Source organism: Cryptomeria japonica, chromosome 6 (assembly GCF_030272615.1).
Source record: "Cryptomeria japonica chromosome 6, Sugi_1.0, whole genome shotgun sequence".
NCBI lineage: Eukaryota > Viridiplantae > Streptophyta > Pinopsida > Cupressales > Cupressaceae > Cryptomeria > Cryptomeria japonica.
The window spans coordinates 422,908,384-422,923,043 of record NC_081410.1 but is presented as its reverse complement, the minus strand read 5'-3'; the positions used below and the strand labels follow the sequence as shown (position 1 = coordinate 422,923,043).

General features: G+C 37.9%; 4 non-coding genes across 4 annotated transcripts; all 4 read left to right on the top strand.

Moving 5' to 3' along the window:
- The first annotated feature begins 8,578 nt into the window (after positions 1-8,578).
- On the top strand, positions 8,579-8,652 carry TRNAE-UUC (transfer RNA glutamic acid (anticodon UUC)). The gene has a single exon. It is a non-coding gene; the product is annotated as a tRNA-Glu (tRNA).
- Positions 8,653-8,873: 221 nt separating this feature from the next.
- TRNAN-GUU (transfer RNA asparagine (anticodon GUU)) lies at positions 8,874-8,947 on the top strand. The gene has a single exon. It is a non-coding gene; the product is annotated as a tRNA-Asn (tRNA).
- A 79-nt stretch (positions 8,948-9,026) lies between these two features.
- TRNAT-CGU (transfer RNA threonine (anticodon CGU)) lies at positions 9,027-9,098 on the top strand. Its single transcript has one exon. It is a non-coding gene; the product is annotated as a tRNA-Thr (tRNA).
- Positions 9,099-9,368: 270 nt separating this feature from the next.
- Positions 9,369-9,440, top strand: TRNAW-CCA (transfer RNA tryptophan (anticodon CCA)). The gene has a single exon. It is a non-coding gene; the product is annotated as a tRNA-Trp (tRNA).
- The last annotated feature ends 5,220 nt before the right edge of the window (positions 9,441-14,660 follow it).

Here is a 14,660-nt window from a genome sequence, read left to right as displayed (position 1 = left end):
AAATACCCCTCATTTTAGAGAAATAAGGATCCCTTGCATTCATAGTTTTAGCATCATTACTCTAGGCATTTTCATTTCAATCATCTAGCATAATTAGCATATTGGATTAATTATGCATAATAATCATGTTTTTTATACCATTTACATAATCATGAAGAAGCTACTCAACTCTTGAGTTGCCACTTTGGAGGTCATTGCTCCGCTGAGAGCCAACAGTTCTTCAACCTTCAAGGTCCTCAAGAATAGAGGAAGATAGGACATCTCAAAGAAGTATTTGGTTTGCATTTTTTTAGTTTTCTATTTGCTTCGTAATTTCATTATGTTGTCTTATCTATGTGTATGCTTGTTTCATTTAACCACATATCTAGCATCACAATGACATATACACATTATACCTAAGCACCCTCAAATACATTAAGCAGCCAAAAGTTAAATTCATTGGAAGGGAATTTTAACATCACATGCATTCTCATTTATTCAGATGGTGTAATGTCATCCCTTTCCATCCATCATCCATAAAATATTATCATTCTACCTTCATGATTTAACTATATTAGTAGGAACTTAATCATCGCAATGACTACTAGAACTAACAAACATCTCTATCTACACTGATTATTACTATATTACTTACATCATTTGCATCAAAGTGTAGGATTAGTACCATAATACTTGTCTTATCGTGCGAGGGTTAGAGGGATATTACAATGTTGATTTCTTCTCATGCAAATTATAATAGGCCATGGAAACACTATTCTTTTGAATACAAAACATTTATTGTATGTAGTACCAACATGGCTTAACATTTATGTCTCACGTTGGGATAAATTTTAGGTAAATTTCTCACATCCGTAATTTTGTCAAAAATTTCAAATTATTTCTTTGCCTTCAAACTCACTTGCATGTTTACAAAAACATTTGACATAAAAATGATAATATAGAGATGAATCCCAACATTTTTACCAAGCGTTTTACTATACATACAACTTAAAAACTCTCTTCCATTGTCATGCAAAATTCAAAGAAACCTACACATAGAGAAAATCTATCTTATAACAAATTTCAATGGATCTGCCATGATTTTTATATATAGAGGGGAATACATAAATTTTATGTCTATGTTTCTTTTATTGAATTTGTAGAATTTACAATTAATTTGTGGTATCAAGTTTTAAAATAATAGATTTATAAATATGATAAACAATAAGAAACACTTATTATTATAAGTGAAGTAAAAGAAATGTTCATATTGCCTTTTGCTTTTGGTTGATAGAAAATTGAACAACCTACCAACTGTTTACTTGAATCCTTACCAAATTTACATTCAACCTTTACATTGTAGAAAAAAGAAATGGTTTATTAGTTTTTTTCATAGAAGAATGGTTATTACATTTAAAAAATTAATTGAATTTATTTATTTACTTGTTTTTTTTATTCCCTTCTTATCCATTTTGATAGTACATTATTAAATGTGATCTAAAACATTGATGAAAAAATTGTACAATGAAATCTATAATTATCTCAAAAATAATTATTATATTTAAAAAGTTTAACATTTATATTTGATATTTGATACCAAATGTTGATAAATATGTGATATACATGTCCATGTTAAGGATGAACTCAAGCATCCCATTCAAGTTGTGTGAACATTAATTTGCATTCCCATTTCTAATAATAAAAAATTAGACAAATTGAAAGAACAAAAAAATTCTAGTTAATATATCTAGATAAATGAAAAGGAGGGTAAATAGTAAGATACAATCAATGACAGATAATTACCTTCTAGTAGTTGATTTTTTTTTGGAAGGAGGATGTCGTTGTGCGTGGTGGGAGCTAAGCGCAGGCTAGGGCATCGCAGCCCTAGCTCATGAGTGGATCCTTCTTGTTGGTGCGACGGCGGGAGGATAGCATCTGCGGAGGTGGGTGTTGATGCGGGTGGGGATAGCTACAGGGCTGCGGGGGTGGAAGGTGGTGCGGTGGCTGTGGGTGGTGGGAGGTGTTGCAGGAAGCAGGAGCTGAGGATTCTTGCGGAGTCGCAGTGTGGACACGGGGAAGGGTAGCGGGGGTTTCGATCTACATGGTGGGGAGAGTGGGTGGTCCTGCAAGGGGGTGTGGCGTTGTTGCCCAATTCCTTTCGGGAGGAGGGCTCTTCGAGTGGTGCGATGTCTAGATGTGGTGGAGAGGCCTCGAAGGCACCTCACGATATGGATTTCCAGGCTACGGTGGGTTTGAAATCTCCACCCCAAAATTTAAAGACCTTTGATAATCACCTTTTTTCCTTAGAGTCTGGGGCTGGAAGTGTTGGGGCTCTCGGATCTTGAAGATTAATGGCTGCCTGGAGAGGTGCAGCGAGAGACCAAGGTTGAGTATTCCTCTGGAGATGATAGCGGAGGATGTTGATTACTTTTCAAAACATTCATTATACTGCAAGTTTTTGGGGATGAGGGTTTCTCTGCAGTTTTTGGAGAACTGGGCTGACAAATCTTGGGTACCGGAAGGGGAAATAGAGATTATGTTACTGGAAAACAACTACTTCATGGTTACCTTTAATTGCATAGAGGATTAGAGTAGGGTTTTTGAAGGAGGGTCGTATTTCTACAACCAGGTGGGGTTGTTCATCAAACCTTGGCATGTAGGGTTCAATCCTTCGGAGGAACTCCCAAATAGGGTCCCAGCGTGGGTCCTCTTGCCGCATTTTCTAGAGGAATTTTGTCAGGAGGATGTGCTATGGATGCTCGCTTCAGTGCTTGGGAGGCCAGTTGGAGCCTCATTGCAAACCCTGGGGAGAAGGGTAATGACCTTTGCACGTATATGTGTTGAAATTGATCTTAGTAAACCTCTGCCAGATGCTATAGATATGTGTGTGGGTTCTTATTCCAGGGTTCAGCAGCTAGATTATGAGACTACCATTTCGGTGTCGTCTATGTCATGAGTATGGCCATTTGCAGCGTACGTGTCCTAGATATAAACCAATGATGCACCAACCTCAACAACCGACCCACAACATAGATGGGGCTGACAAAGGAAAAGTCTCCTCGACTGGGGAAGTTATGGGTTCTGATAGCTTTGTCCTGGTTAAGACAAAGAACATGAATCGGGGACAAAAGAGGCCCCTTCAGGAGAGACGGGAGGAGAATACCTTTAATAGGTTTGAAGCCCTAGATGACCTCACCCAGTAGGAGGTGAACCCTAGGCTAACTCCTTTTGGATCAGAGTGCATCAGGGTTGGTCAATGATAGTGTGGATTGGGACTCGACCCAACCTCTACGAATTGCTAGGACCAAGCAAATGGAGATGGATCTGCTAGGTGTGGCTCAGTTGGGAACCATTCCTAGTGCTACAGTGGAGCTGGCTAGGGGGGATGTTTCTCCTTTAGCTCAAAAATTGGAATCTGTTGGGGCCAAAAGTAACAAGATGGGCTTACATTTGGGTCTCCACCAGAAGGACATTAAAAAAGGATTGACGGAGAAGAGTTCAAAGGTTGGCAGAAAAAAGGATTTGGAGAAGATCAAATTGATGGGGGAGAATTTGGTTGAGTCAAGGTTAGTAAAGACTCTGGATTCTCACTTTTCCAATCCCCCTAAATGATTGTTTTATCATGGAATGTGAGGGGCTTGAACAGTGGCCCTAGACAAAAAGTTGTCTAGGAGTTGATAAGGAGTCATTCTCCTAATATCCTATTTTTGCAAGAGACAAAACTATCTGTGGAAAGTATGATGGATCTGGTGCCAAAGCTTTGGGGGAGATGCCAGTGTCAGTGTATTGGGTCCATGGGATCCTCGGGAGGGGTGGCCTGTCTTTAGAATCCTTTAAGGATTCGCCCAATCTGGTGGGCGGCCTCTAGATCTTTGTTATATGGGGTTGTCTCTAGTCTTGAGACTGGGGAATATATCTTGTTTTCTAACATCTATGCCCCCACTGATCTTCAGGGTAAGCAGAACTTATGGTCCCATATTTCTTGTATGCGAAGGTTGGTCCCTTTTCATCCTTGGATTATGGCGGGGGATTTCAATGCCATCCTGGAGTTGAGTGAGAAGAAGGGGGGTGTTATGCAGTTGGAACCTTCGTCTTTCCTTTTTCGGGATAATATAGCATCATTGCATCTGGTTGACATTAAGCCCAGTAATGGCTTGTTCACCTGGAACAATAGGAGGGTAGGGGAGTATTGGATTGTGGAAAGGTTGGATCATTTTTTGGTTTCGAGTTTTTGGATTGGTGGGGAGTGGTCCACAAGCTCTGAGATCATTGACTGGAGAGGGTCTGACCACTGGCCCATCAAGATGGTTTCTTCTTCTACTTGGGTCGCTCGCTCTCCTTCATTCAAATTCCAACTTATGTGGCTTCAGGATCCTACTTTGCAGTCTCTTGTAGCGGAGTGGTGGAGGAAAGGGAGACCTGCCTTTGGCACTGCTATGTACACCTTTGCCAAGCAGCTGCAATTTGTTAAGTTTCAACTTAAATAGTGGAACCGTCAGGGTTTTGGGAATATTTTTCATGCTAAGAAAGATGCTCAGATAGTGTTGAATGGCATCACCAGTGACATCAGAGAGCATGGTTTGTCTGAAGCCTTACTTAGGGAGGAAGACAGGGCCGTCAAGGCTTTAGAGGAATGGGAGCTTAGGGAGGAAATTTACTGGAAATAGAGAGCTCATATTGATTGGCTTCAAGAGGGGGATAAGAACACCGCCTTCTTCTTCAACTCAGTGAAAGAAATAAGACATGTAAATGTCATTCCTATTCTGGTCAATGATTGAGGTGAGCAGCTTTTATCCCTGCAGGAGATCTCTAGGGAGTCTCTTCATTATTTCTGATCCCTCTTCAAGAAGGATTCTCAAGGGGAATCAGTGGAGGAGAATAAAGTTCTCAATTGCATCCCTTCTCTAGTTACTAGGGAAATGAATGAGCAACTTATGAGTCCCATTTCATTGGAAGAACTAGAGAGGATTGTTTTTCACATGAGAAAGGGAAAGGCTCCTAGACCGGATGGGTTCCCGGTTGAATTCTTTCAAGAATTCTAGGATATTATCAAACTGGATTTATGGGAAGTAGTTCAGGAGTCCCAAAGGAATAAGTAGATGCTTTGGGATTTGAATGCAACTTTCATTGCACTTATCCCCAAGTGTGATGGGGCTGACAAGTTAGGACAATTCCGACCTATCTCTCTCTGCAATGTGATTTACAAGATCATCTCTAAGCTAATAGTGGATAGGTTGAAAAAGTGTCCGTGGGAGGTTATCTCAGAGGAGCGGAGTGGGTTTGTGGAAGGGCACCAAATCCTGGACAGGGTGGTCATTTCTATGGAGACCATTCACTCTATGGCAACTTCTAGGGAAAAATCTATGTTTATTAAGCTGGACATGGCTAAGGCTTACGATAGAGTATGTTGGTCCTTCCTCTAGAAGATTCTCAGGGCGTTTGGCTTTGCTGACGAATGGATCCAATGGGTTATGAGTTGTGTTACGTCTACCTCCTTCTCGGTGCTAATCAATGGAGATCATATTGAGTTGTTTGGTTCTTCTAGGGGTCTTCACCAGGGGGATCCCCTATCCCCTTACCTATTCATTCTTCTGGTTGAGGGTCTTGGGAGGTTGATTAAGCATAATGTGGGTCTGGGTTTTATTCAAGGATGGAGTTGGGGTAATGACTTGCAACCACAGTCTCATTTGCAGTTTGTTGATGACACGACCCTGATGGGACTTGCTCGGATCAGAGAGGCCACTAATCTGAGAAAGGTTTTGGATGTTTACCATGCAGTTTCGAGCCAGCTGATCAATGAGGATAAATATTCTATCATCTTCTTCAACACTCTTGGTTCTATTCAAAGGAGGATTTCTCTTATCTTGAGATTCCAAGTTGGTTGTTTTCCCTTGACTTATTTGGGTATTCCTATTTCTCCTGGTAACCCTCCTAGGGAATCTTGGCAGGGTATCTTGGATAAATTTCGCACGAAGGTTGATCACTGGACAAATAGATGGTTATCCTTTGCTGGGAGGGTTCAGCTGATCCAGTCAGTGCTTCAGGCTCTTCCGATTTATCGATGTATGCTTCAAGTGGCTTCTAAGTGGTTCTTGAAGGGATTGGACTCTCTAGCAAGGCAATTCTTATGGGCAGGAAATCTTTCCTCCTCCAAATGGAGTCTCATAAATTGGTATTTGGTGTGTAGCCCGAGGCAGTCGGGGGGGCTTGGTTTAAGGCAGGCTATTTTATTTGGGGAGGCTCTGGCGGCTAAATTGTACTAGAGGTGGTGTGCTGAGCAGGATCGTGGCTGGGCTAGGATTTTGGCCCACAAATATATGCACAAAATCCCGCTGGAGGAAATTCCAAGATATCTGCTTGAGGGAAAAGGCTCAACGATTTGAAGTACTCTTAAGAAGGGGGCTTCTCTTACTAAGGAAGGGCTCTTTTGGATTTGCAAGAGGGGGAAGAGGTCCTATTCTAGAACGACTCTTGGGAGGTCCTGTTCTTTAGATGCCCTTTCTCTATGCTTATTTGGCACTATTGGTGGGGGGTGTGGAAGCACTCTTGTGTTCACGCAGATTCTCTTGTGGAGTTTTGGAGTAGTTTGGGTAGACCTCCTATCCTCTCCACCTTCCTCTAGACTATCTGGTACATTGGGCCCGTTTTCATACTGTGGTAGATCTAGCTCGAAAGGAACAGGAGGATCTTTCATGAGTTCAGATTGGCAGTTTAGCAAGTGTGGAATAGAATCATTGTTATGATTCGGGAGACGGTGGAAGCTAAATGTGAGGTGCATTTTCCTCTAAATAGAGATGAGGCGGATATTGCGAGTAGGTTGGGATTGCAAGAGTTGTTTCCTGCCTCAGCTTGTGTCAGGAGAAGTAGACGTTCTTTGAAGAAGGTTCAACAGGTGGGAAGATGGATGCCTCCCCAGGATGAGTTTATCAAGATTAATATTGATGGCTCCTCTAGGGGTAACCCAGACCCTACTGGGGTTGGTGGTGTTGGTAGGGATAGTATGGGGGAGGTGGTCTTCTTCTTTTCAGTTCATAAAGGGTGACATTCTAATAATTTTATGGAGGGTTTTGCAATCCTCTATGCCTTGGAGCATGCTTGGGAGTTGGGTCGAAGGAAGGTTATCTGTGAATCGGATTTACAAATTGTTGTGAACTTGTTGACAGAGCAGAAGGTGAGTGGGATTCATTGGCAGTTGGCAGAGATTGTTCATCAGATTCTTCATATTAGCTCGTCAATGGAGCAGGTGTCTTTCATCCACATTCCTCGTGAGTGGAATAGAGCAGCAGATTGTTTGGCTAAGTGGGCCTCGGAACTGGGTAGTGATTGGAAAGTTGAAGGTTGGGAGCATCTATCCTCGGATTTCTATCAGGACTTGCAGAAGATTCTTGTTGAGGACATGGATGGGTATGAAATTGGTTGATCTTGGGCTGGTCTTGTGGTTCTCTTCTGGGGCCTTGGGGCCCTGGTTCTCTTTGTAATTCTTGTGTCTGATTTTCAATAAAAAATTTACCCCTTTAAAAAAAAAAAAAAAAAAAGATACAATCAACAATTTTTAATTTTAAGAGAGACAACAAAGGTAAGGTTAACTATTTTTAATTTAGAATGACACAACAAAAGTAGGGAATGACCATTAACAACCCTTGTTCTAGTTGCACCTAATCTAAGTTTTCACAACAATGCTAAGATTCTCTCTGTGATGTATAAATTGTGAATCAAATGCAAGAGGGAACCCATTGCTAAATTTATTTTCACAAATGTAAAACAATGTATATAGAATAAAAACATGAAGTATAAAATTTACCAATCTTTTTGCAAAGTCTCCAAGCATAACTTTGAAGAAGGAAACACATCCATCGAAGTGCTCTTTCTCATGGTGTTTACCATGATTTCTAAACACATTTTGACAACACATTCTACATGTTGTAAAAAAATCGTTTGTTTCTTCATCTTCCATGACAATCCTAAATGAAAAACTTATAAAGATAAGCCCTAAGAAACATTTAAAAATCTCGAAATATCCACAACGCAGCCAAAGTAATAGAGAATGTCAAGTAGAATTACACCAGTATGAAGAGAATGATTAATGTAATCATAATAATCATGGTGAAAGTTGTATCATGAATAGATGCTATATAGGTAAAACAAAAAATCAAGAAATATACATTATTATTTGGTAGAACACAAAATATGATGACAGATTTGAAATAAGGATAAAGAGTATATGGCATTGGCTATGAGATGTGTTCAATTGTAACTTTTCCTAAAATTAGAAAACAACAAAATGTTTATAAGGCCAAGAAATTTACGAGTGCCACAAAAAAATCGTTACTCCCACCGACAAATAAGAAAAAACCATAAACATGAAAATGTCTTTTCACTTTCTAATCTTCAAAATGTGCTTTAAGCCATATAAGTTATTGACTTGCTTAAAATATATAATTGTGATTTAGGTAATTTTCTTTCTTATTCTTTATAAAATTAAAAGGTTTTTCAATTCTCTCATATTTCTGTGTAGGAAAATTCAATTTATATTTTTTCATTAATTAGTGTACTTATTTTCGTATAGATTTTATTTCAAAGAAATTAAAGATTTGGCATCTCCGTTGTCGTCTAGTCCGGTTAGGATATCTGGCTTTCACCCAGACGACCCGGGTTCAAATCCCGGCAACGGAAGGTCTTGAACTTTTAGAAGTTTTGCTAGAGGCAAATTTCTAAATTCCAGGCGCCCTTCTTCCGAAGACTTATTGCACATTTTACGTTTGTGTTTTGTCTGTACAATTAATCTCATAAATTAATTGATCTTTTGTTTCCAGAAATTAATCTTTTTCGCCTGCGGACAATTTTATGATTCTAGTTTCAGAAGTAAATAGCTAAATATTTTAACTTCGACAACAGCTGGAATAGCTCAGTTGGTTAGAGCGTGTGGCTGTTAACCACAAGGTCGGATGTTCAAGCCCTCCTTCTAGCGTATAATTTTGGCATTTTACCTCACTGTGCAATTTTCTGTAAAACTATCAAAATATTATCTTTCAAGATTTTAAAATGTGGCCTCCATAGCATAGTGGTAGTGCGTTCGCTTCGTAAGCGAAAGGTCGCGAGTTCGATCCTCGCTGGGGGCTTACTCTTCTGTATACGCTTCTCTGCGTCATCTGAAAGATTAAATTTAGAGCTTCGGTCGCTAAGTAACTGTTGGAAGATAAACATTTTTGATATTTCCGATCCTCGCAGGGGGCTCAGTTTTTTATACTCATCTCCCTTCATCATCCTTCGAGATGACAATCAAATTCCACTACTTTTGATTCTTTGCAAAATGGTTTGTGGAACAGCAAATTCGCCATCACCTGTTTCATAAACATTTTGAAAGAAAATAATTTAAGAAAGTTGTAGCAGGATCCGTGGCGCAATGGTAGCGCGTCTGACTCCAGATCAGAAGGTTGCGTGTTCGATTCACGTCGGGTTCAATCTTTTTTATCTTTACGATTTGATAAAGTTACTTCCAGACGAAGTTGAAAAGTTAGAAAAAGTAGTAAATACAAACTTCAAATAATGGAGATGACAATCATCTCAAAGATTCAAATTCATCTAAGCTTGATTATTTGCAAGTCCGTGTGTAATAGCGAATTCACCATCCCCTGTTTGATAAAGCATCGAATTCCTAAGAACTTCAAGTGATCATAACAAACATTAAACTCAATTCAACTAACAGCCAATTCATCTTCACCTGTTTGACAGAAAGACAGTAGGTCGACAGATTTCAATTGCAGGCGAAATTGAAAAGTTTATAAAAGTAAAAACATGCAATGGAGATGCGGGGTATCGATCCCTGTACCTCTCGCATGCTAAGCGAGCGCCATTGACTATAACATATTTTTAGTTTTATATTAGTTTATTATATGTTTTGTTGAACTTTTAATTGTTCCCAACTTCCCACCACTTTTGACTGTGATCTACATCCCCGATAACTGTTACTAATTTATATTCCTAAGGATTGTTATTATATATCTATTTTAATAAGCCTTTCTTATTCGTGCCACCAATTAGCTATAAATTTTATTGATCCATCTTTAATACTTAGCACAATTATTATCTTCAGCTATATTGAGAAAATTAATATTTAGAGGTTAATTTATTGTAATTGAAGGAATATATGATTGCATTTGGTTGAATTCTATGGACAATACAAATTTATTTGTATACATTTTTAATGTTTTATTGTGGAGTTTTGACCTTCTTATTCTTATTTAAGATTTGATTTATATGGAAAGTATTCAATTTCATTCTAATTAATCATTAAAAATATTGAAGGTGACAATGGCATATAAGTCTCTCACAAAAGAATATCGTTTAGTCATGCATTCCTTTTTTAAAATATAAACTTAAGTGTGATGATATGATAGTATGTACTTTACTCAATTGTATTATAGTTATATCAAAATAAAGTGATAATATGTGGACTCACTTTCAAGTATCTTTTGAATAGGGTATGGTATCAGCAAGCGGCCCAACTGTACCTTCCTCCCACCTTCACACCCCCCACTGGCGGCAAGGTGGTGTATGGGGTGCTTCTTTTAGTCAATTCAATCTACTCGATAAACTATGAGTCCTTCATTGACTACCTAATATAATTTATAATTAATAGAAATCTATTTATCTAATTATTTTAAAATATAAAGTTGTCCTTGTTGCTAGAAAAATGAGGTCACAAACTATACATTGAGTCATTAAGGTGCTCCAACCCCATAATTGTCCTAGATCTCCCATATGCTCTACTACATTTAGTCAATATCTCACGTCACTCTCCTTAGGTTTAGTGTTGTTAGCCATTAGGGCCTACACTTATGAGGACCTAGGGCCAAATCAATGGGTGCCATTATGATTCAAGAAGTATCTATTAGTTGGTCTACCTCAATTTGTAGTCCATCTATCCTTGCATGTGATTGGTCTCTCTCTGATGTTAGTGTATGACCTACATAATGGTGCTATCTACCCTTTATTATTACTCCTAGTAGGTAGTTCACAACTACAATATGAGATAAAACAAAATATTAGTATGCTACCTACCTAAATTACTTGTAGTTGACATGACTAAACACATTGTTCTCTAGTTGGACTTTTCGAACCACCTCTATTGATACTTACAAGATAAAATATACATACAATTAAACTCTAGTTCCTAAAATAAATTAAAGAATAATTAGTAACTATCACATCATATCATAATCCAAAGAATAAATAAGCATCTACATAATATATCTAGGATATACATGGTTCTCCTACCTACTAATCAAGATCTTTGGTTGTTATCACTTTAGAGGCACACTTTGTACCTATTTGAACCACCATGTAATCCTCTCGTAGTGGAGACACACTATGGTGTAATCTAGTCAACCTTTCAACAACCACAACCTCTACATCAATGCCAACTAGCATATGATTATTAACTAGATCTATGTTCTTGTATATGTGCACCAAATGATAGCCACCCAGGCTTGTAGTTTATTAAATTCATATCTCTAAAACAACATGCCTTTGAATTTCCAAACTCTCTACAAGTAGTAAGCATGGGGTTGTTGTACATCCAGTAGTATAGTTACTAGGAACCCCATTGGCCATCTCACATGGATGTACCCCTTAGCCCATGTCTATAACAAGGTGTACATCATGAGACTATGCATATCATCTTAGACATATCTACTCAAGTTGTGATATAAGTAGGTGATCCAACTCTACCTCTAGTTATACACTATTTAGTGATTTGTTAATTGTCTAATTTAATACATACTAGATTAATCTACAAGTGGGTGCCTCACTCATCTATCACCCCACTCATTTAGTCACGATTTATATGTGTAAACACATTGTGTTATGGCTAGAGTTTTGAAACCACCTCTATTGATATGTGTGTGTGTGTACACACACACTTGAACTCTAGTTTCTAAAAGAAATTAAAGCATATTTAGTAATTATCACAACATATAATAATACAAAGAATAAAATAAACATCTTGTACTATCATAAATTTTATCCCTTTACAATTTTACATTCATTTTGGGCTCACTTCGGTGGTTGAGCCTCATTCCCTTGATTCATGTCTAATTATGCTCATCTCATGGCCATTTCCGGAAGCCCAACACAATCTCATACTAATTTATCCTAATTTTAGCCCAAATAGATAGGACTATGGTTCCTAGTTCCATAGTCCAGTCAATTTGGGCCCAAATTTGAACTCCTAATAGTCAAGAAAATGCTCCTTGATGTCAACCTTCTTCAAAATTTAGACCTAAAAAGGTGTAAGTTGTGTATAAATATAACTCCCTCCCTCATTTGAACATTTATCTCTAAGCAATCGCAATTATTGTCACTCCAATTGAGCATTCAATCATGCATCTTCAAGGTAATTGAGGAGAAATTTGAAGTCAAACATTCAAGCATTCAAGTTCAGCAATCATGGTCAAGTATGCATTCATCCATTGATGAAGGCATGCATTAAAACACCCATCAAGAAACATCAATCTTTGTTTGAGGTTTCAAGGCAAGAATTTTTATATAAAAGTATCATTTGTCAATTCAATCATTTCCTTAAGGATTTCAGCCTTTGCCCTACCACGAATAAGATCTCTTTCATCCTTTATTGTTATTGTGGAAGTGAAAACACTTACTCTAAGTCAAACCCGTATATAACCCAACATTTATTGTAATGCCTCTCTTGTTTACCCTTCTTCCTTGCATATTATCGATGTAAATTTGGCATTGTACCATGGTTTACCATTTGAAGTTTGGTGATGTGGATATTTTGTGATGATGTTACCTTGTTATGTATGTTTTGTTGTAGCATGTTTCTCTTGGATTATTATTCTATGTATTACTTTTAATGTATTATGTTCTCATTATGGCCTAGTGATGTGTTAGACTTCTTCATGGTGATCATGATGGTGTTGTTGCATTGAGATGTGTGTTTACCTTCTTGTGCATGGGTGTGAGAACTTATGTGTTATGGTTGATTATGTTCGAGAGTGATGTGGTGTGACATTTTACTTGAATTGGATTGTGGACTTATCGATGTTGGTGTATTGGTTTAATGTGGAATAATTATTCTTTTCAATATTAAATAATTATTGAGTTAAATTGATGTCATGATTCATAATTACCATGTTGAGATGTTGATATGAATGTTATCTTGAATGAATAGTGAATTTGATCAATCGTGTAAGTGTAATAAGTGATATTTTATGTTATTATATTTAATTAAATATATTAAATGCTTATTGTTGCAATTGATAGTATACATGTTAGATTCAATTCATGTATATAATGATGGATTATTTACTAACCATGTTATTGTGTTGACCTCAATTGGGGAATATTATATTTGTATATATGTGCTTCAATTATGATGAACATGCACAAGCACCTGTAACATGTTTGAGTGATGCAAGTATAGGGTATCTAATCCACCTAACTCCACAAATTTGAGTGTACATATTTCCCCAATGGTGGTTAATAGAATACAACACACTAACCAAAATATTCTTGAACCAAAACCCCTTCATAAGGATGATTTCCTTGTATGTTATATGATGATGATATATTTAAAAAATATAAGATGTCGAAGAAAATTTGGAAGGATAGTATGAGAAAAACAAGTGCAACTATAGCAATCCATTCAATCTAACATTCATCATGGTAAATTTAAAATGATTAGTTTGTTAAATTAAACACACCACCTAATTGGAGTTCACTCCTATCTATGATGTATAGATTCTTCTTAAGCCTACGTCCTCTTTGTAGCTATTCCTTCTTCATGAGCGATGTTCCTCCTCACCACAAGTGCTTCACCTGCTAGGCAATACGATATCATGTGTGTTCATATTGGGGAGTTTAATATCCCTAAAATCCAAAGCAATATTTTGTTGATATATCAAGGTGTAAAGCGGAAAATCGCGATCGAACCCTAGTTGCTCTCCCCTCTTCCAACTCCAAGGAGAGAGAAGGGAGATTCACTAGGGTTGATGGTTTTCACTTAGGGGAGAGACTTTACATTCAAAAGAGGGGTTGAAACCCACAAGATCCAATCCCACACAATGCAAGATTGGATGCTAAATGTGTTTCAAGGGTTAAGAAAGCAAGGCTACCCTCTTTTGTAAAGAATGTTGATAGAAGAATTAAGCTAGGAATGCATAGAAAGTGACAAAGATTCGCTTATAAAATGAGATAGGGATATAGGATGAAGCTGCGGACCTGGAATTAGCAGTAAAATGTCGATACGGTGCTGTCCTACAAATTTGAGCAAAAGTTGTTGGGACGATGGCGCCCGGCGTGCACACGGTCCTCCGAAAAATCCGCGAAACGAAGGGGGATCTGTTCGTCTCTGCACAAGGATTCCAGATCTTCAATTTCAGCCGTGTACCTGCAACCTACACACAGAAAAGTGAAGACGATTGGGGGGTTAGGGATTAGGGGTTTGCCTTTAGGTCAAACCCCGGTTTTGGAATTAACCAAGAAATGAGAAATGCTGTAAATGTAATGTAAAACAAGTACTAATACCTTGTTGTAAGGATGTTTGTATCCTTATGTGTGAAGGTATAGATGTTGTTGTTTGTTGTATTGTTGTATGTTGTATGTAGCATGTAGTATGTGATCTCCTCTTCAATGGTTGAATCCTTGTCTTGAATGCAACACTT